Source organism: Macaca nemestrina, chromosome 8 (genome assembly GCF_043159975.1).
Source record: "Macaca nemestrina isolate mMacNem1 chromosome 8, mMacNem.hap1, whole genome shotgun sequence".
Taxonomy (NCBI): domain Eukaryota; kingdom Metazoa; phylum Chordata; class Mammalia; order Primates; family Cercopithecidae; genus Macaca; species Macaca nemestrina.
In genome coordinates this window covers 23855820-23877553 of record NC_092132.1, presented here as the reverse complement: position 1 = coordinate 23877553, position 21734 = coordinate 23855820, and the positions used below count along the sequence as shown (strand labels likewise).

The 21734-nt window shown below is 36.8% G+C and overlaps 1 long non-coding RNA gene across 1 annotated transcript; it reads left to right on the top strand.

The window, feature by feature from the left end:
* The first annotated feature begins 6209 nt into the window (after positions 1 to 6209).
* LOC139355761 (uncharacterized) lies at positions 6210 to 21221 on the top strand. Its single transcript, XR_011606783.1, has 4 exons — positions 6210 to 6323; positions 7313 to 7365; positions 13124 to 13217; positions 21058 to 21221. It is a non-coding gene; the product is annotated as an uncharacterized lncRNA (long non-coding RNA).
* The last annotated feature ends 513 nt before the right edge of the window (positions 21222 to 21734 follow it).

Genomic DNA, 21734 nt, shown 5'->3' with positions numbered 1-21734 from the left:
TATGCTCACTATTATATACAGTGATCAATTTGGAAAAAACTAATAGAACCTTGGCCAGGTGCAGTGACTCACACCTGTAATCCCAACAGTTTGGGAGGCTGAGGTGGGTGGATCACCTGAGGTCAGGAGTTTGAGACCAGCCTGGCCAACATGGCAAAACCTCATCTCTACTAAAAATACAAAGATTAGCCAGGTGTGGTAGTGGGCACCTGTAATCCCAGCTACTCGGGGGGCTGAGGCTGGAGAATCACTTGAACCCAGGAGGCAGAGGTTGCAGTGAGCCAAGATCACACCATTGCACTCCAGTTTGGGCGACAAGAGTAAAACTCTGTCAAAAAAAAAAAAAAAAAAACCCTAATAGAACTTCATCATTGAGTGTGTTAACAGCAAAATATGAATAGGTGTTACTCTGAACCTTATTGGAATGAATTCTTCTTTTCCCTCATTCCCAGTAGTCTCTAGATGTGTAGTATGGTTTATCTCCCTCTCCCTTCCCTCAACTCTCTTCTACTTCTTCCTTCCTTCTTGTTCTCTGTCTTACCAGTTATTAATTTCTTCAGTGATTTTATTCTGGAATAAGTATGCAAGTTCTTTTCTAAAATTAGCCTTTACCTTTTACTAATTCATCTCTCCATCATTCAGAGGCACATTCCCACCACAAACCTCATATTACTGTAGCTTAGAAATTATAATTTGGTAGTACATGTATCACAAGCAGGCCCACGTATGTTCTTTACAAAGTAATCCAACAGTAAAAAGTCAAGACATTTAATAATAAAAGTGTAGGCTTTTAGTTTCTCTTTAACAAGCACAATTTTGGCAACACTAAGCCTGCAATCCTACACAGCTTCTAACAACTGTAACTGAGTAGCTACAATCTCAACCTTAGACAGAGTGTGGATTATTCATCACACCAAAGTCCCCATCCTTCTTTATTGCCTCCACAACAGTAAGTCTAAGTGTCAGTTGGGATTTATCATAACATTTACTATGTTGATTTGCTTAGAATATAGAAATAAAGACATCCAAATTAGAAAGGAAGAAATTATTCCTCTTTGAAGATGATATGATTTTATATGTAGAAAACCCTAAGGATTTCACAAAATATCTGTTAGAACTAATAAATGAACTCAGTAAAATATTAGAAAACAAAATCAATATACAAATCTGTTGTATTTCTTTATACCAATAACAATCAATCTGAAAAAGAAGTTTAAAAATCCAATTTGTGATAACATCAAAAAGAATAAAATACTCAGGAACATGTTTAGCTGAGGAAGTAAAAAATCTGTACACTGAAAACTATGAACTAGAACACCGATGAAAGAAATTGCAACACAAATAAATGGAGAGAAACCCCATGTTTGCTGATTGAAAGAATTAATTTTGTTAAAATGTTCATACTACCCAAAGCAATATGCAGATTTAATGCAATTCCTATCAATATTCTAATGGCATTTGTCACAGAAATAGAAAAAATTCAAAAATTTGTATAGAACCACAAAAGATCCCAGATAGCTAAATCAATCTTCAGAAAATACAACAAACCTGGAGCCATCACACTTTCTGATTTGAAATTATATTACAAAGTTATAGTAATCAAAACAGCATGGTACTGCATTAAAAACATACACATTGGTGAACAGAGCAAAATGGAGGTCAGAAATAAACACAAACATAGTCAAGTAAATTTTGATAAGGCCACTAAGAAGACACAATGGGAAAAGGATAGTCTCTTCAAAAAGTAGTGTTGGGAAAACTGGATATTCACATGGAAAAGAATAAAACTGGACCCTTATCTCACTTTATATACAAAAATCAACTTAAAATGGATTAAAGATCTAAACGTAACACCTGAATGTATTAAATATAAAAATTCAAGAAGAAAACCTAGGGGAAAAACTCCTTAACATGGGCATTGGTAATGGTTTTTTTTTTTTTCTTTTTTTTTTTTTAACTTAGCAAATAGAAAGTCAGTGCTACAGTTTACATATTTGTCTTCTCCAAAGTTCATGTTGAAATTTGATCCCCCATATTGGAGGTAAGGCCTAGTGGGAGGTGTTTAGGTCATAGAGGCAGATCCTTTATGAACAGATTAATGTTCTCCCTTGGGAGTTAGTGAGTTTTCACTGTAATAGTTCCTGCTAGAGATGGTTGTTAAAAACAACCTGGTGCCTCCCCCCATGCTTGCTTCCTATCTTTCCATGTGATCTTTGTACACACTGGCTCCCCTTCACTCTCCTTTATGAGTGGAAGCAGCCTGAGACTCTCACCAGATGCTCAATCTTGAACTTTCTCAGACATCAGAATTGTGAGCCAAATAAACCTTTTTTCTTTATAAATTGCCCAGTCTCGGGTATTCCTTCATAGCAACACTAAACAGGCTAAGAAAGTCAGACAACAAAAGCAAACATAAACGAGTGGGACTACATCAAACCAAAAAGCTTTTGCATGGCAAATGAAATAATTGACAAAATGAAAAGGCAGCCTACAAATTGGGAGAAAATATTTGCAAATTATATATCAAATAAGGGGTTAATAGCTAAAAAATATAAGGAACTCACCCAACTCAGTAACAGCTAGACAAACACAAACAAATAACTCGATTAAAAAATGGGCAAAGGACCTGAATAGACACTTTTCTAAAGAAAACACAAAAATGATCAACAGGTATGAGAAAAGGTGCTCAATACCACCAATTATCAGAGGAAATACGAATCAAAACTACTATGAGATAACACCTCACACCTGTTAGGATGGCCATTAGCAAGAAGATGAGATAATAAACATTAAAGATGATATGGAATAAAAGGAGCCTTGCAAACTCTTGATAGAAATGCAAAGTGGAAGATCTATTATGGAAAATAGTATGGAGGTGCCTCAAAATGTCAAAAATAGAACTACCATACGATCCAAGAGTCTCTCTGCTGGGTATATATCCAAAGGAAATGAAATCAGTATGTCAAAGAGATATCTGCACTCCCATGTTCATTGCAATATTATTCACTATAGCTAAGATATGGAAACAACCTCAGTGTCCACTGATAGATGAATAAATTATGTATGTATGTGTGTGTACATCCATATGTACATACACACAATGCAATATTTTTCAGCCATAAAAAAAGGAAAAACTGCCACTTGTAACAACACGGATGAACCTGGAGATATTATGGTAGGTAAAATTAGCCAGACACAGAAAGTCAAATAGTGCATGATCTCACTCATATGTGGACTCTAAAGTAAGTTATATACATTCAAACAGGAAGTAAAATAATCATTTCTAGGGGCAGGGACAGGGGCAGAAATGAGGACATGTGCATCAAAATATACAAAATTGCAGTTATATAGAACAAATAAGTCTAAATATCTCACGTACAGCAAAAGAACTGTAGTTAGTAATATTTTATCCTGAAAAATTACTAAAAGAGTCGATGTTAGATGCCCTTCCCACAAAAATGTAACCATGTGATGGGTATGCTAATTTGCATGACTGTAGTAATAATTTTATTATGTATGTGCATGTCAAAATATCATGTTGTTAAAAAAACAAACACAACTCATGTTGTACACCTTAAAATACACAATAAGATATAAATGAATAAAAATTTGTAAAAATAATATGAAAATAGTTCTAACTATTTTGATCAAAAGTAGCAAAATATTGCCATTTTTATGTCCATGAGTACCAGTGTTTAGCTCCCACTTATAAATGAGAATATGCAGTATTTAGTTTTCTGTTCCTGTGTTAATTCGTTTAGGACAGCGGCCTCCAGCTGCATCCATGTTGCTGCAAAGGTAATGATTTTATTCTTTTTTATGGCCACATAGCATTCCATGATTTATATATGCCACATTTTCTTTATCCAATCCACTGTTGATGAGCATCTAGGTTGATTCCATGTCTTTGCTAATGACCATAGTGCTGTGATGAACATATAAGTACGTGTCTCTTTTTTGGTAGAACGATTTATATTCCTTTGGGTATATTCCCAGAAATGGGATTGCTGGGTCAAATGGTAGTTCTATTTTAAGTTCTTTGAAAAATCTCCAATCTCCTTTCCACAGTGGTTGAACTAACTTACATTCCCACCAACAGCGTGTAAGCATTCCGTTTTCTCAACAACCCTGCCAATATCTGTTATTTTTTGACTTTTCAATAACAGCCATTCTAACTGGTGTAAGATGATATCTCACTGTGGTTTTGATTTGCATTTCTCTGATGTTTAATGATGTAGAACATTTTTTCATGCTTTTTGGCCCCTTGGATTCTTCTTTTGCGAAGTGTCTGTTCGTGTATTTTGCCTACTTTTGTTTTTTTTTTTTTTTTTTTTTTTTTTTTTTTTTTTTTTTTTGAGACAGAGTCTTGCTCTGTTGCCCAGGCTGGAGTGCAGTGGTGTGATCTCGGCTCACTACAACCTCCGGCTGCAGGTTCAAGCGATTCTCCTGAGTCAGCCTCCTAAGTAGCTGAGATTACAGGTGCCCACCACCATGCCCACTAATTTTTGTATTTTTAGTAGAGACAGGGTTTCACCATGTTGGCCAGACTGGTCTCAAACTCCTGACCTCGTGATCCGCCCGCCTCGGCCTCCCAAAGTGCCAGGATTAGAGGAATGAGCCACCGCACCCGGCTGTATTTTGCCTACTTTTTACTGGGGTTAATGTTTTTTTCTTGTTAAGTTCCTTATTGTCCTTATTGATTCTGAATATTAGACCTTTGTCAGATGCATGGTTTGCAAAAATTATCTCCCATATTGTAGGTTGTCTGTTTACTCTTTTGATAGTTTATTTTACTGTGCAGAAGCTCTTTAGTTTAATTAGTTCTCACTTGTCAATTTTTGTTTTTGTTGCAATTGCTTTTGAAGACTTAGTCATAAATTCTTTCCCAAGGCTGATGTCCAGAATGGTGTTTCCTAGGTTTTCTTCTAGGATTCTTATAGTTTGATTTCTGACATTTAAATCTTTAACCCATCTTGCATTAATTTTGTATATGGTTAAATGAAAGGATGCAGTTTTATTCTTCCACACGTGGCTAACCAGCTATTCTAACACCATTTATTGAATAGAAAGTCCTTTCCCCATTGCTTGTTTTTGTTCACTTTGTCAAAGGTCAAATGGCTGTAATTTTATAGTATGGGCTCTACCAGAGAAGGAAGGGAAGGAGGTGGAGTATGGGATGAAAAACTGACTATTGGGTACTATGCTCACTACCTAGATGACAAGATTATTTATATCCCAAATCTCTGCATCATGCAATATAGCAATGTAAAAAGCCTGCACATGTGCTCCCCTGAATCTAAATTAAAAGTTGAAATTATTTTTAAAAAAGGAAATACAAAATTGTGGGTTAAATGTAAAGGACAAACAGTATATTGGTATAGCATCAAAATATCTTCCCTGACATATTCATTAATACCTTTTTTCTTTTTTTCTTTTTTTTTTTTTGAGATGGAGTCTCGCTCTGTCGCCCAGGCTGGAGTGCCGTGCCGCAATCTCGGCTCACTGCAAGCTCCACCTCCCGAGTTCACGCCACTCTCCTGCCTCAGCCTCCCGAGTAGCTGGGACTACAGGTGCCCGCCACCACGCCCGGCTAGTTTTTTGTATTTTTAGTAGAGACAGGGTTTCACTGTGTTAGCCAGGGTGGTCTCTATCTCCTGACCTCGTGATCCGCCCGTCTCGGCCTCCCAAAGTGCTGGGATTACAGGCGTGAGCCACCACGCCCAGCCCCTTTTTTCAAATAATTTCTTTAAAAGACCTATGACTATTTAAAGCAAAAATTATAACACAGTATTGTGGGATTTATTATGTGTAGATGTAAAATTTATGAGAGTAGCACAAAAAATAAGAGGTAAATGAAACTGCTCTGAAGCAAGGCTTTTATATTTTACACTTATTAAAATAGTACAATATTAACTATAAATAGAGTGTGAAGTGTTAGAGATACGTATAACTTCTAAAACAACCACTAAAAATGTAAAGAGGTGTCAGTTAAATGTTAATAAATGCATTAAATTAAACAAAAAAAGTATTTGTACAAGAATGTTCTTAGCTCCTTAGTCATAAGAGCCTAACATTCATGCAACAGAATTCTACTTAGCAATACAAAAAACAAACTACTGAAGCACACACTATAGATGAATCTCAAAAATACTGTGTCGAGTGAGACAGCTGAACATAAAATAATACATATTGTATGATTTCAGGCAAAATGAACCTTGATGAAATAAATAAAAGTAGAGATAGCCACTAGGAGAGGAAACATTTTCCTGGGAAGAACATGAGAGAATTTTCCAACTATCATGAAAATATTATATTTTTAAAAGGTATGAAGGTTATATGGGTACATTTATTTGTCAAAAAATTTACAGTTAAGATTTGTGCCTTTGAATGTAGGTGTATCTGACCTCATTAAAAAAAAAAAAAAAGAACTACAAAAAATAAGGGCCAGGTACAGTGGCTCTTGTCTGTAATCCCAACACTTTGGGATGCCACTTTGGGATGCCAAGGCGGATCATGAGGTAAGGAGATCGAGACCTTCCTGGCTAACCCGGTGAAACCACATCTCTACTAAAAATACCAAAAAAATTAGCTGGGCGTGGTGGCGGGCACCTGTAGTCCCAGCTACTTGGGAGGCTGAGGAAGGAGAATGGCGTGAACCCAGGATGTGGAGCTTGCAGTGAGCCGAGATCACGCCACTGCACTCCAGCCTGGGCGACAGAGCAAGACTCCATCTCAAAAATAAAAATAAAAATAAAAATAAATTTCAAAAATATGGGGTTGGGGAATTGGGTTGAATTATAGTTGAAACAAAAATGGCACATGGTTAGTGGTTATTGAGGCTGGGTGAAAGTCTATTATAGTATGTGGTTTACTTTGTACATGTTTAAAATCTTCTGTAATAAAACACTTGTATAAAAAAACAAAATGAAAACTAATAAGGCTGGTGAATTTTTTTACACTTTGCTATTTTACTCAATTTTATAACTTTCCTGGCTCCTGGAGGCATCTGAGTTTGTAACTTTTACTGAGACCTTTTGACTTGCATTTACTATTCCTTGTTATTTGAAAATTAAGAGTAGCTTTAAGCATGGACAAATATACCAGTTAGCTTTTGCTAAGATGTGACTAAAAATAGCATTCAAGATTCTGAAGTTTAGCAATTTGGACTTGGCTCAGTTCAGTGGTGCTTCTGGTCTCATTAAGGCTCACTCATGCATCTGCTTTTAGCCACCAGGTCAGTGGGTAGGTAGCTAGGCTGGATGGCTACATCTGGGAAAATTCATCTCTATTCTACATGTCTTTCATGTTGTAGCTATCTGGCTTGGACCACGTTGATATGGCAGAATTCCAAGAGAAGCAGCAAAGGTGAGCAAAGTCACTTGAGGCCTAGGCTTAGAAGTGGTAAACCTTTACTTCCTTCACTTTGTGTTGGTCACAGAAAGTCACTAACTAGCTGGGCTGGATCCAAGGAGTGGAGAAATAGATTCCACTGCTTAAAGAAAGGAAGTCCAAAATCTCTTTGCAAAGGGTGTAGTACAGGAAGATGTGGACAATTGAGGTTGTTTTTATAATCAATCTACCACAAAAAAGGGACAATAATGAAAAACCCCACATCATGGCCAATGGGGACATAGTGAAACAATGCCCAGAAATAAGGTCAAGAATGACTTTGGGTCAGTGCCCCAAAATAAGGTCAAGAGTGATTTATTGTCCTTAACAGATCTATTTCTGATCATTCTGCACACACTTGGTCAGTAATTCTGAACATAGGAATTTATCTAACATTCAAGTTTAGTGGGGTCATCCCAAATCAAATGAACAAGGATCCATTAGGCCTGGGAACTAATGGGCATAGGCAGGTGCCAGCAAGCCAGGCGTTCAGGGAACCAGGCAATCGGTTAGAAGAGGAAGGGGATGGCTTTGTACAAGTCAGGAGGAGCAGGGATGGGAAACTGAATGACCTAAGTGGACAAACAGTCCAACCTCTCTCCAGAGCTATGACTAATGATTTGATAAATGAAAAAATGTACGCTAGCTGGCAGGTCACTACATCACCGTTGTGTGTTTGCCTATAAACCACAAGAGTCAGAGAGGAGATTCCTTATGCTGTTTGCAAATGGAAACTAATGATTTATGTTCTCACACGTGAACTTACAAGCAGGGACTGCATCACTGCTTTGCAAATTTTAAGCTGACTGATCAACTAGCTCAGCAGGAGTTCCCGGCATAGCATATGCCTGCTTCCAGCCTCTCCCTTGTATGTTTCTGCTACAGTGATTTGAGGTCATTTATATTATTAAAAATTTTTGAAAAAATAGCAAATAAATAAGCATGATAGGTTATGATGGCCGTCTTTGTAAGATTCTACCACGTATTACCGCAAGTTTGAAGGTAAAAACATATTATTTTAATGAAATGGTTTGCTAAAAGATCAAAATGTTTAAAAGGCATAATGATGTTGGAACATTGTGGCATAGAAATTACAGATGTAGGTATTCCAAATGTTAACTGTCACATTGCTTGTTTTCATAAGATTAAGCACTGTATTTCACACTATACACAGACACCTACAGTTGTTTTACACCCTTTTTACTTCTAGAAAAAATACGTTTCAGATATTTTCTCCTTTAACCATATCACATAACTATAAATCTGCTACATACATGGGTTAATCAAAGTCACAAAGATATTGACGGTATCTTGCTACCAGATTAATAATTACTGCCTCTTCATGGTACTTCTAGTCTACTTAAATTGCTTGAATTTAAATGCAATTTTATTATTTGAGCCAGTGATACAGAGAAATAGGTCTCCCAATTATCAGTCCAACTCTCTATTCACAATACTGAGATAATGAATTCATGACTACTTGAATTCCAATCACAAATTTTGCAAGTGATACTCAAACAAATATATAAGCTACTTTCTAAAAGTCATGATGTGGGATGTAAAATGCTTCAATATATTGGCTTTATTTTTGCTGTCTTTTAGCATGCAGAACTAGTATTTTGATTAGTAGATAAAATTCAGATTATCTTTGCATTCTAAAACAAAATTCTCTGCTGAAAAGCTCTCACAAAAGAAGTTCTTCAAAGAGATGTAACTAGTATAAGAGATTTGTGGACAAATTTGCATATTTATTTTTTTCTTTGTCCCAAAACCATTCTTATGGGACACTTCGTAGTACCTTATGATCAAAGAGTTTAGATTGTAGTGGTCACCATCTGACTTTTGTTTAAACGATATTTTTCGAAACGATTTATCAGATTTTCAAGCCTAATAATAATGAGAAAATCCAGTTTTGGCAGAGATTGGGGAAATGGCCACTCTCAAATACTGCTGTTAGAAATATTAATTAGTACGATCTCTCTAGAGGACAATTTGGCAACAGGTATGAGAAGCTATAAAAATATGCATTCCCTTCCACCCATTAATTCCAGTTCTAGGAATGTAAATCAAATAATGAATTAGACAAGTATTTATGCAAAGTGGTATATAAAAGGATGTTCAACTCAGTAGTCTCAGTTCTAGCTAAAATTCAAAGCAACATCATTAACTACAAACTGGTCAAAACATTATGGTACATTCAAGAAAGGAAATAAAGTAGTCAACAAAGTAATAATATAAATCTGAATGGAATGACATTTAAAATATTAAATGAAAAAACAGATTACGTAAGAAGGCATTTATGATTCTGCTCTAGTAGCTATAGAAGTAATTTCATTTGTGTGTGTTTACTATAAATATATGTGTAGATTTGCATATGTAGATACACAAATGAAAGAAAAGTCAGTAGCAAAATGGACAAAGTATAAACAGTTGTTATCATAAGAAAGTGGGATGATTATGACAACGAAAATGATGATTGGTCTTGTTTTCTATTTTCTGTTTAAATTTCTTAACTCAGATTACTTGTATAAAAATAAATACATAAAATTAAAGTAAGCTACTTCTGCTGAGTATGTGTCCTTAAAGCAGAAACTGAACTGCTGCCCAGATATAATTCATTGCCCAGACAAGCTTGACTGTTAAAGAACTCTTGAAGCCATCTGAGTAATTTTTCTGAAGAAAATTAGGTAACTTATACAGCATCCAATGGCTCATCTAAAGTTATAGAGCATCTCTCAACACTACTTTTTCCTTGTTTCTTCCAAGTTTCCTCTTATCCATTTCACTTTAATAACTTTTTTCTTGTCCCAGTGATTAATTTATGCTTATTAGGAAAGAGATTATGGGCCCCTCCCCCTTAGCGTAAGTCAGAGAATAGCCTTACTCAGCACGTATACACAGTATTTTAGTTCCCAGTGATCCAAATTGTTTAGCTGTATTTTTTTCCCATACTCACAGTCTCTGCTTCAGACTGAGAAGGAAGGATATTCAGGTTTCCAAAGTCCAGCAAGAATTTGGATAGAGTTCTTAGACAACTTACTCATTTTTTTCTTTCCTGGTTTCTGGCTGAGACATATGATGCTGGAACATTATAAACCCACATCCCAGTCTTAAAAAAATGAGGAAATACCTCAGTAAAGAAACAAAAGCTCCTGAATTGGATGCGCGTAGAAATCCATCAAGTTATAAATAGTTGTTAGAAGAAGCACCCTCGGCACTGAAAGTACTTGTATGTGGGTATCTGATTTTGCATGTTACTGAAAGTGGTGATTTGGAGAAGAGATAGTGCTATATCAGAGCACTTTTAAAAATTAAAACCTGAAAATGAAAAGTAAGAGTTATCAGTTTTTTTAGCACAACCTAAAACTGCCAACAGCAAGGGAAGGGGCAGCAATTGAGATCTATTTTTATAAAAATAGATCTATGAAAATAGATCTATAAAAATATAGATCTATAAAAATATAGATCTATAGTGAATCTCCTCAATAATCTCTTGGAGGAATTCTTAACATCTTCACTTTATAGGTGATAAAACTAAGCCCTGGAGACTAAGTAAGCTGTCTTGGGTTACATTATTTGCATGTGGCACAGCCAGAATTTGACCTGAAGTTTTCACATTCTTGGTTAGATTTGAGAGAGAGGAGACAGAGCTAGAGAGAAGAACACTAATGATGTGAAAGGATGATACATAAAGTATTTATGGAAATTAGAACCAACAGTAACTCTGTTCTCTGGCCAAAGTCTGAATCAATTAACAAATAAGAACAAGACAGATGAGACAGCAAAAATTGTCTTTATTACCAACAAAGTTGATATGACAGGCAGTGAATAACATCTTTGGGAAAACAGACTTAGCAATACTGAGCCCAGAATTAGAGCAGGTGTCCCCATTCAGGTACGGACCATTCTGGATCACCACAGCCTCCCCTCTGGGAACAAACAGAGAACAAACAGGAACCCATGTTCTTTATAGGCAGGTTGCCTCCCAGGAAGAGAAAAGATGAATACAGTGAACTGAGTTTGTCCACTTTATTCTTTCTAAATTTACCAAATAAGAAAGTCTCTCTTCTTTCCCCATGGGGCAATGGAGCAGTAGATGAGAGGGCGGGAGGGAATCCAGGAATGTTACATTAGTAGAACTCCCTCCACATGGAAAGAAGCATTGGGAGTGTAGAAGAGTCATTCCTACACAAGAACTTTAGTTTGCACAGTCTAATAACTTCAAGAATCAAACAGTGTGTTTCTTTTTCAGCTACCATAAATTTTACAGATTCTTGGAAAAAAGTAAAGAGGATAGGACAAACCAGGAGAGCTGGGTTTTCCCCAGTATTTTTCTTCTCCTGTCTCCCTTCACTTCCTGCCATTCCTTGTGCCAGATGGAGTATACATAACTCTGACTTAGAGAGAAAAAAAGCCTATTCATGAGAGGGAGGAGAGTTTTGGAAGACGAGATTCCCAGGGCCTGAAGGCAGTTGAGAATCACCTATCCCCTTAAAGTTGGGAGGATAAGCGGCGTAGAGGAGGATGATATTTTTTTCTTCACAGATGGAGTATGACCAGTGACTGCCCAACAGATGTCTAATGGGACTCTGCAACATGATAGAGAGCAGAGGAGACAGGGAAGCATGGGATGTCTAGGAACACTTCCAGTATCACAACCCACAAGTGGCATGGGAGAAATTCAGAAGTGCCTGCTTGCCAAAGAGATACATGTAGATTAGTTGACAAAAAGGCTTGAGTCACAGGCCCAGGATGTCACGTGATCAGGAGAGGTGAGGTCTCCCCAAGTGGATGTGAAGGGTATTGCTGGCTGGTTCCATAATTAAAAATGTCTGAGGAAGATGAGCATGGTGGAGAGTGCTGTGTGGAAATGGAAATAGCTTCTCAGTGCAGCCAGGCAGAGGCAGAAGAGCTCCTGAATACCATTGTCTACACCGTGAAGCCGATAAGAGTGAGAATTGAATCACACCTTCAGAATATCAGCGAGTGGCCAGTCAGGAAGCAATTGCCCTCTTCTTGCTTGAGAAGTCTCCATCTCTGCCCCTCCTGCTCCATTCTTGAGAATTTAGGATTGGGATCAAGTGGAAAGAAAGGAAAGCCTGAGATAGAGCTTTGAACGGAACTGAACCTGAGATCACAATCCTGAATTTACACAAAAAGTCACTGGATTGAATTAAGAAACTCCAAAAAAAGGATGATATTAGTTATTCTGTTAAGGAGCAGAAATTGGAACTCATGAGCTAAATTTTTTTTTAAAAAGTTTCCTTTTGCTTATATGGGTGGTGTTAATTGTATCAGCTGTGGATCCATACAATTGTATCTATAAATTCATTGTGGTATCGTGGTATCCTTTTCTTCTAATCACATCATATAGCTCCTGTGGGACAGCTGAATAGAAAATTATAATCTATTAGATTGTGCTATAATTAACAGGGGAGCAGCTTTTACAGACCTGAATTTAAAATGTGCCAAGGAAGGCAATTCTAAGTGCTTCCACAAGAGAATAATCTTTCTCAGTGGTTCTTTGGATTCTGACCAAGACCCTCGAATAGGATAAATCCAAAATCACAGCTCTACAGCAGTAGCTGAGAAGTGGTTGTTTGGAGGATGTAATCTCTATGGCAACCTTGTGCTTGAAGAGAGTTCTTTGTAGATTACATCAATCATACAAATTTCCTTGATGGGTGATGTAATGGGTTTTCATATTCATTTTCTATTTCTTTATTTTGTGCAGATGATGATGTAAAAGGCTGAACTAAAAATAACAACTGATCTTACATATACCATTCCTCTGCTGCATTGGTATGTCACAGCTGTGATCTCCACAGGTAATTAAAAGGTGTTTGTGGATACCCATCAGCATCTGGAGTAATCCAGATGTTCCACAATACATGATTCAAGAATCCTAGAATTAGAAAGTTGGGAGAGACTTACAGATATTTCTGTAGTGTAGTTTCCCCCACCCAAAATTTTATAGGTCTTGGGAAAAACATTCTTGGGCTTCTTGGGCTTGCAATATATTCCTATTTAGATTCAATTTCAGTGAAAACATAATCCTGTGTAAAGATGTACTGTAAATCTAGAATCAGGCAGCACACCATAAAGCTCCAGAACTTGGCCTCTGAAGCTAGATTGCTTGGTTTCAAAATTTGATGCCTCCATTTATTAGATGTGTGAATGGATATGTAGCTTAACTTCTATGGCTTAATGCCCTAACTTGTATAATGAAAAATTTAATAGTGTCTCCTTCATAGAGCTCTTGCAAATGTTAAGTCATTTGTCCATTTAAAACCCATAGAACAGTGAGCTACATAGTAAGACTCAATAATATTATCTCTTCATACATAAGGGGACACACACCCGTGGAGAAACAATTCAGTGAAATGAGCAAGGTGAGTTATTGAAGGACCAGTGTTTTCATACTTACACCCTGCTTGTATAAAGATGTAAAGTTTATTGGAAATAGATGGAGATGTAGCATTGTTAAGAATGACTAAGAAATACTGAGTAATTTGATTCCTTAACTTTGGATCTCACCCCTTGTTCTTTCAGCCATTTTCTCCCCATCCTATTGTTTCTAAAATATTTAGGAAAGTTTTAAAGGAAAAGAGAATATTAAGAGCAGCTGATGGGAACTCTTCTGGCACCTTTGCTGGACGCTATAAAAACGCAAGAAGAGTGACCTACATTCAAAAACGCATCTTCCCATGGATGTCTTAGAATTTCAAATGCAAATCCCTTTTCTTTGATTTTCCTTATTTCTACCCTCGGTCTCTCAGCTGGGGAATTTCTATTAGCAAATCTCAGTGCGTCTTCATTTGGATGAATCCTGGGAACCCAGACATAGCATGCAGCATCTGGGAAACATGGGAAACCCTTTAGTTAGCCTCCCCCAAGTTATCTGAAGATGAGAAACATCTGTTACCATCTTTTCAGAGACAGGGTGTTTGATGGGTTTATTTTTCTGCTTTGCTTGGATATTCTCAGCTCAGCCAAATATTTTCCATAAAGAAGTAATCACAAATAAGGTATGATAAACCCATGAACTTGAGGTGTTATCAATCATAAAAACACTGTAAAACATCCTGGCTATAGTCATCCCCCATTATTTTAAAAAACTATATATATATATATATAGAGAGAGAGAGAGAGAGAGAGCGCTAGGATATTCAAAAGATTGTACTTTTCACTTTATGCAGAACAGCACCCAAGAAACCAACTCTCTGTTAGTAGTTTGAACACAACTGGAAGAAATAAAAAAAAAATGCTGTGAAACAGGTGCAAGGGTGTCAGAGTCATTGAAGCATTGATGTAACTGTCTTAAGTCCCATAGAAGAGTAGCATTTGGCAGGTCTTTATATAAATGAGGTTAGGTTTGCCAGAAAAGTAAAGTAACACTACTGGTAAGTTAAAAAATCATATCCTATCAGAATTTCCCTGCGTTCCATCCAAATTTTCTATGAAACTTTGTTAATAGTCTGATTCATCACATATAAATTCCATTCCAAAACAATAAAAAAAACTGTAACTTTCCCACTATTGCTCTGAAGAAAGGCAAAGAGCAATACTGAAGATATGTTTGCCAATTTCTTGCTCATAAAGAAATATGCCGTTACTGCTTAGTGATATTTCTCCCCTCATCTCCACCCAACTAAGACAGTAGAGTGATAATAGAGAGAATATCTAAAATTATAATAACAAGATTATAAAATATCCTTTCTTGTGATTGAAATTGCTTTGGATAAATTATATAAATGTATATAGATGAGCTTGCTTGATTGCAAACTGACATTCATCTAAGTTTCAAATTGAAGTAATCTGCCTCACCCATTTAAGCAGTTAACTGACTTACAATAAGTTTATGACTCCAACTCGAATGGATGGCTGTAATCAGAGTTTAAATTACGTGAGATTCATAGATCATAAGATCTAGAACTTTTTTTTCCTTATGGGTGTGGGGAAAGAACAGGCTGGGAAACAAGCCCTTGGATGAAGTACTGGGAACTTTTTTGTTTCACTATTAAAGATCTGTTTACAGTCTACAGTGTCCCATTGGGTTGCACTTTAGCTAAATAAAATGACAACTGTCTTCTGTTTATAACTGAGAAATTCCTGTGGCTGTGGAGTCTGGGGACCAACCTTTAACTCAGAGACCTCCCCAACTCCCACTTTCCTTTATCTTACCCATATGACTTTGCGATGACTCTATTTCAGTTCAGGAATGAATGTTCTGGAAGTATTGTTCAGTTGTGTTAACTTGTGTATGAGAAAATTGTAATGTGGGAATTTATTTGCCTAACTGGTGACACACACAAAAAAAGTGCACCAGTTAAACTGTTAAGCATAAATTGGGCTGAGCTAGTGCCAGAGAAAATCAATTTGTAATAAAATGTATAATTTAACTTTCAAGATAAGGAGTGCAGAATATACAGAAGATGTGGGAGAGGTCCTACATTGGGAACCACAATCTAAGCTTCTACTTTTTAAATTTAATTTTTAATTTAAGTTCAGGGGTACATGTGCAGGTTTGTTATATAGGTAAACTTGTGTCATGAGGGTTTGTTGTACAGATTATTTCATCACCCAGGTATTAAGCCTAGTACCCATTAGTTATTTCTCCTGATCCTCTCCCTCTTCCCACCCTCTACCCTCTAATGGGCCCCAGTGTGTGTTTTTCCCCTTCTATGCGTCCATGTGTTCTCATCATTTAGCTACCACTTATAACTGAGAACATGAGGTATTTGGTTGTCTGTTCCTGCGTTAGTTTGCTAATGATAATGGCCTTCAGCTCCATTCGTGTTCCTGCAAAGGACACAATATTGTTCTTTTCATGGCTGCATAGTAGTATTCCATGGTGTATATGTACTACATTTTCTATGTCCAGTCAGCTATTGATGGGCATTTAGGTTCATTCTCTGTCTTTGCTACTGTGAATAGTACTGCAATGAACATGTGCATGCATCTTTATGAAAGAATGATTTATATTATTTGGGGTATATGCCCAGTAGTAGGATAGCTGGGTTGAATGGTATTTCTGTTTTTAGCTCTTTGGTGAATCACCACACTGTCTTCCACAATGGTTGAAATAATTTACACTCCCACCAACAGTATATAAGTGTTCCTTTTTCTCCAAAATATTGCCAGCATCTACTATTTTTTGACTTTTTAATAATAGCCATTCTGACTGGTGTGAGATGGTGTCTCACTGTGCTTTTGATTTGCATTTCCCTAATGATAGTGATGTTGAGCTTTTTTTCATATGATAGTTGCCCATGTGCACGTCTTCTTATGAAAAGTATCTGTTCATGTCCTTTCCCCACTTTTTAATAGGGTTTTTTTCCTTGTAAACTTAAGTTCCTTATAGATGCTGGATATGAGACCTTTCTCAGATGCATAGCTTGCAAAAATTTTCTCCCATTTTATAGGTCATCTGTTCACTCTGTTGATAGTTTCTTTTGTTGTGCAGAAGCTCTTTAGTTTAATTGGATCCCACATGTCAATTTTTCTAAGCTTCTATTTTTTCATATAAAACAACTCACCATACGGGGGTAAATAAAATTTCCAGTAAGCCGCCACCAAGGAGCAGTTTCACAGACCATTTTCACATCAACTGTGGGGGCCTCCTGGTATCTGTTCAGGAAATGACCACAAAGCTGCTTGTCTATGATGTGGCATAACAGTGGGTAAGAGGGCTGGTGGCATCAAGGGGAGACAGCAGCTCCATCTTTATTCCATAAGGAGACCAGGCATCTGTAAGGTGTTGTTGGTCCTTCCTTTGCCTTCTTATTCTCTCCATTTTGGTTCTCCAGATAGAGTTAGACAGAAGAATGAAAACCAACATCTTATGTGTCAAACATTTTTACCTTTGCTCTCTGTCTGTTCACTGGGGTTAAAATTATGAGCAAAGGGTTTTTTGTATATTATGTCATGAACAAACAATTCAGGTTTCGATATTCAAATTAAAGACAATTTCATTGTCATTAATCAAGCATTGTGTTGATCAACACCTGAAAAAATGTTTCTGGGAGAAACCAGTATCTTCTGAAATAGTAATAAGTTCTTCATTAAGAAAAAGGAAAGCATGCTGTGGTCTAATCAGTTTAGAAATCAAGGGGTAAACAAAGTTAAATAGATTTAACTTTTGTAGGAATTCTCACAGCCTATAATGTTTTATTAATCATCTGTCTTAGCTCTAAATGTTATTTTTTCAGACAGAGAAAGGAAAGAGACAGGACAAAAAAAGATAATGAATAGCTTCAGGAAGGCAATCAACCACATCTTCCACAATATACTCGCAGGCATTATGGTTCTCTAATGGAAGAGGAGGGGAATAAATAATACCGCATTTAAGCACCATTTTTTTTTTTTTCAGCTATGGCCACCAACATCTCACAATTACGCAGTTTGGGAAATAGACATAGAGGACACAGTTCTGATGTCAAATCTTGTAGATTACAGTTATGTGACGTTGTGTAAATTATTTAACTTCTCCTAGCCTCGACTTTCATAGCCATGAAAGTGAGCTAATATCCAGCTCTTGGGTTACTGAAAAAATTGTATGCAATTATGCATGCAGTGCTTGGCACAGAAATGATCAATTGTTTTCTCCTCTCCAGGGCATTCACTCTCATGCCAGGCCCAATCTGTCATATGAACTTAAAATGACTCCAGTAGGAATGGGCCACTGTCCTGCCACAGTGTAGACAGTTTCCTCCAGGGAACTGAGTTAGTGTCTGAGAGTGATAGCCTCTAAAATATCTTCTGTCATTTATTCCATTCCTCCATTCAGGCAGGCAGTCAACATATTCTTATGAGGCATCTATCATGGGTTAGGCACTAGGATAAAGATAGACTTGGTTTCCTCCCCTGATGAGCTTACTGTCTGCCACTTAAGCAGTAGTGCTCAAATGTGAAAACAGATCTGATAAAGAATGTTCCGGGCACTAATTTTGAACTAAGAATTATGCTAAGAATCTGGGGAGACAGTACAGATTTAGTAGAATTATACTTTCTCTGATACACCATGAAGAAACCAGTATAAAAATCACATCCACAGTGAAATAAGAAGTGAGAGATTGGAGTGAAGAAATGAATGGGAGGGGATTGTGCCTTCAAAATAGGTTTCTCGCTTGACCCCAATAGCAACTCAAAAAGTTACTCAAGAAGAGTAAATAATTTTTCTTAAGGACAAAGGATCATTTCCCAGTGGATGCAAGACTATTGCCCAGGGTTTCTGATTTCCAGCCCTGACTCTGCAGGGCTGCATGTGGAATAAACCTAGAGGAATTTTCCTCAGATTTCCAACTAAAGATGACTCCATAATTAGGAACTTAATAAATGATGCTTCCTCAGAACTTTGTCTTTTACTTTAGCACTTCTCATGCTGTTTCTAAGATTTCACCCTTTTTTCCCTCTCTCGTAACATCTAATTTTAATTCCACAAAGTTGAGAACCATGTTATTTTCCTCTATATGTTTTAAGTGCCTAGCTTCTGTTATTTGCTAAAAATAATTAATGGCTGAGATTAGTTTATGCTAATTTATATAATAATAAGCCCAGGCTTAAGTTGGATTTTTTGTTAGAGATAATAAATTTTTACTAAAATTATTGTGACCTTCAATTTTGCTGTCACTGCATCTATGAATATAAATGACTAGATCAGAGAGATTATAGGGATAAGAGAAAAGACTTCCTTTTTATTGATATACTGGAGTCTAAAGAATTTGTAGCCCTCTTCTCATAATACATTCAAGGTAAAAATTATAATAAAGACCAGCAGAAATCAGCCTTGACGCTCTCAATTCTGCACACTTGGTGGATTAGTTGTCCTTTAGTGTAATAAAGATGATCAAGCCAGATATGTTTTGGAAAAGTATAAAGTCAGATCGAATTTAGCTCAAGCCACTTAAAGTCTTATAAATTTCAATTTTTTAAATTTTTTTTTTAGATGGGGTTTCACTCTGTCACCAGGCTGGAGTGCAGTGGTGCAATCTTGGCTCACTGCAACCTCCACCTCTTGGGTTCAAGTGATTCTCCTGCCTCAGCCTCCTGAGTAGCTGGGATTACAGGCAAGCACCACCATGCCCAGCTAATTTTTGTATTTTTAGTAGAGACGGGGTTTCACCCTGTTGATCAGGATGGTCTCCATCTCCTGACCTCCTGATCCGCCCATCTCTGCATCCCAAAGTGCTGGGATTACAGGCATGAGCCACCACTCCCGGCCTCAATTTTTTTAGAAGTTACATTCTTTAAAAAGTGAAGAAGTACATTAGATTACAAGTTAGCTTTGGGCTTAACAGTTAGGTTAATTATGGATTTAAAAATGAGTTAGGAATAGCTCTCCATTGATCACAGATAGTAAGTCAAGGGGACCTTCAACAGGCTTTATAATCCTGTAGTTTTGTTTCAATTTTAAGACTTGAGGTTCACCTTTGCTAAGTTCTGGTGATTCTATTTGTAGAAAGGGTAAACAAGCCAATTTTATGAGTAGAATTGTTTTAGCGCTACACTAAATAGTGTGCATCAATCCTCTGAAAGTGGAATTGTAAAATGGATTGCCTAGATGTTAATTGGGGAGCACACACTATGAATTTCTTTAGATCTTCTTCCTTCATTTTTTTTGCTAGTCAAAATTTGGTTAAGTGCTGTCATTAAAGTACTGAGCACCAGTCAGGAAAACAATAAAAATGAGCCTTGGAATATTTCTTCATAGCTGTTTTGGAACATTTTGGCGCAACTTTGGTTTGAGTTGGGCATTGTCACGAAGGATGGAAATGGTGTCTCCTTTACTCATTCCTAAGATGCTTATATGATTCCATTTATCTGAAATCCTGGGAACCCTACAATTCCCAGGGATAGAATTGTATTATTGGGTTTCCTGATGGGTGTTTCACATAACTTTTATGGCTTGTTTAATTTCACATTGCCTTCTGTGGACAGGACTATTTGTTTTGCCAAATGCAAAGCCCACTCGAAAGTCAGACTTACAAGTCAAATAAGTTTTAAATTATTTGCTTAAATAAAAGACACCACCTCTTAATCTAGAAATGATACAGAAGAAATCCAAAATCTTCTTGGCTATAACTGAGTATGAAGACATCCTTCTTGAATCATCTCAGTACAAATTAAAAACATGCATTATGAACCAAATACCCTTCAATTACCAAGTTTTACTTACTTATTTACTTTTTAAATCAAGGGTGAGACTATTAAGCCAAATGCACTGTGGAGCTAGTTAAAACAAAAAATTCTAATAATGCAAAAAAAAACCTCTGAAGAGACTATATTCACTCACACTGTCATGACATGATATGAAGTACAAGGAATTATTTGGGTAATTCTGGTTCTTGGTCTTTCTTATCACATGTGTGTTTTCTATAGGTCTGAGACCTAGAGAAATACATAGAAGATAGACATAGAAGTCAGATAAAAGTCAAAACCCTGTGAACAAAAGAATGCATTTCCAAAAGTCTTTATTATACATAAGCAAAAAGCGCCTCAGTATGACTGAAGAGAATCTGTTCTCACTATCCAGACAAGACCGAATGACACAGTATCCAAACAAGACCAAAACAAATGCACGTACACACACAAATACATGCACGCACGCACACACACACTCTCTCTCTTATTTGTCTCTCTTTTTTCTTCTTTACTACCCATGTACAGATGATAAAACTCACCTATGACTGGAATTAAGGAGACAAAAGGGTCTTGAATTGCAAAATGTTCCAAACACGTTTTACCAGCTCCAAGGAGGTCGGGACCACAATGATTCAACAAGAATATTTAGCCACTTCCTTATTTGTTTTTACTTCGAAATAAAACCCAACTTAAAACATCATACCATGTGCATTCTTTACAGATTATAAAATTCCTTATACAGCAAAAGATGCCATTTGTCTTCTTCCTACACCCATGTCCCTTCTTAATGAATGCTTTTCACTTATATACCCCAACAGTCTGTTCTCACAGTTCTAGGTGAGAGGTTTGTGGACAACATGAGCCTTTCCTGGCATAGCCCTGACCAAAATGGACCAGTAAGATTCCTTAGAAATTTGGAATCGGAATGCAGAATTTTAATTAAGCTTTATTTGGCACTGTCCAGACAGGGAATAAAATTATAGACAGGAGAACATACCGAGGCAGACGCTCACAGCAAAGCTTTCAAGAGACGAACTGTGGTTCCTAATTTTCTAGATGGTAGGCTTTGTGTCTCATGAGGCCCAGCTATATTCCTTGCCTTTGTGATCTGTGAAATACGTCTGGATTAGTCCAATAAATTCCCCTTTTCACCTAACTTAGTTTGAGTGAGTTGAGTGAGTTACTATTAAACTATCCCTAAC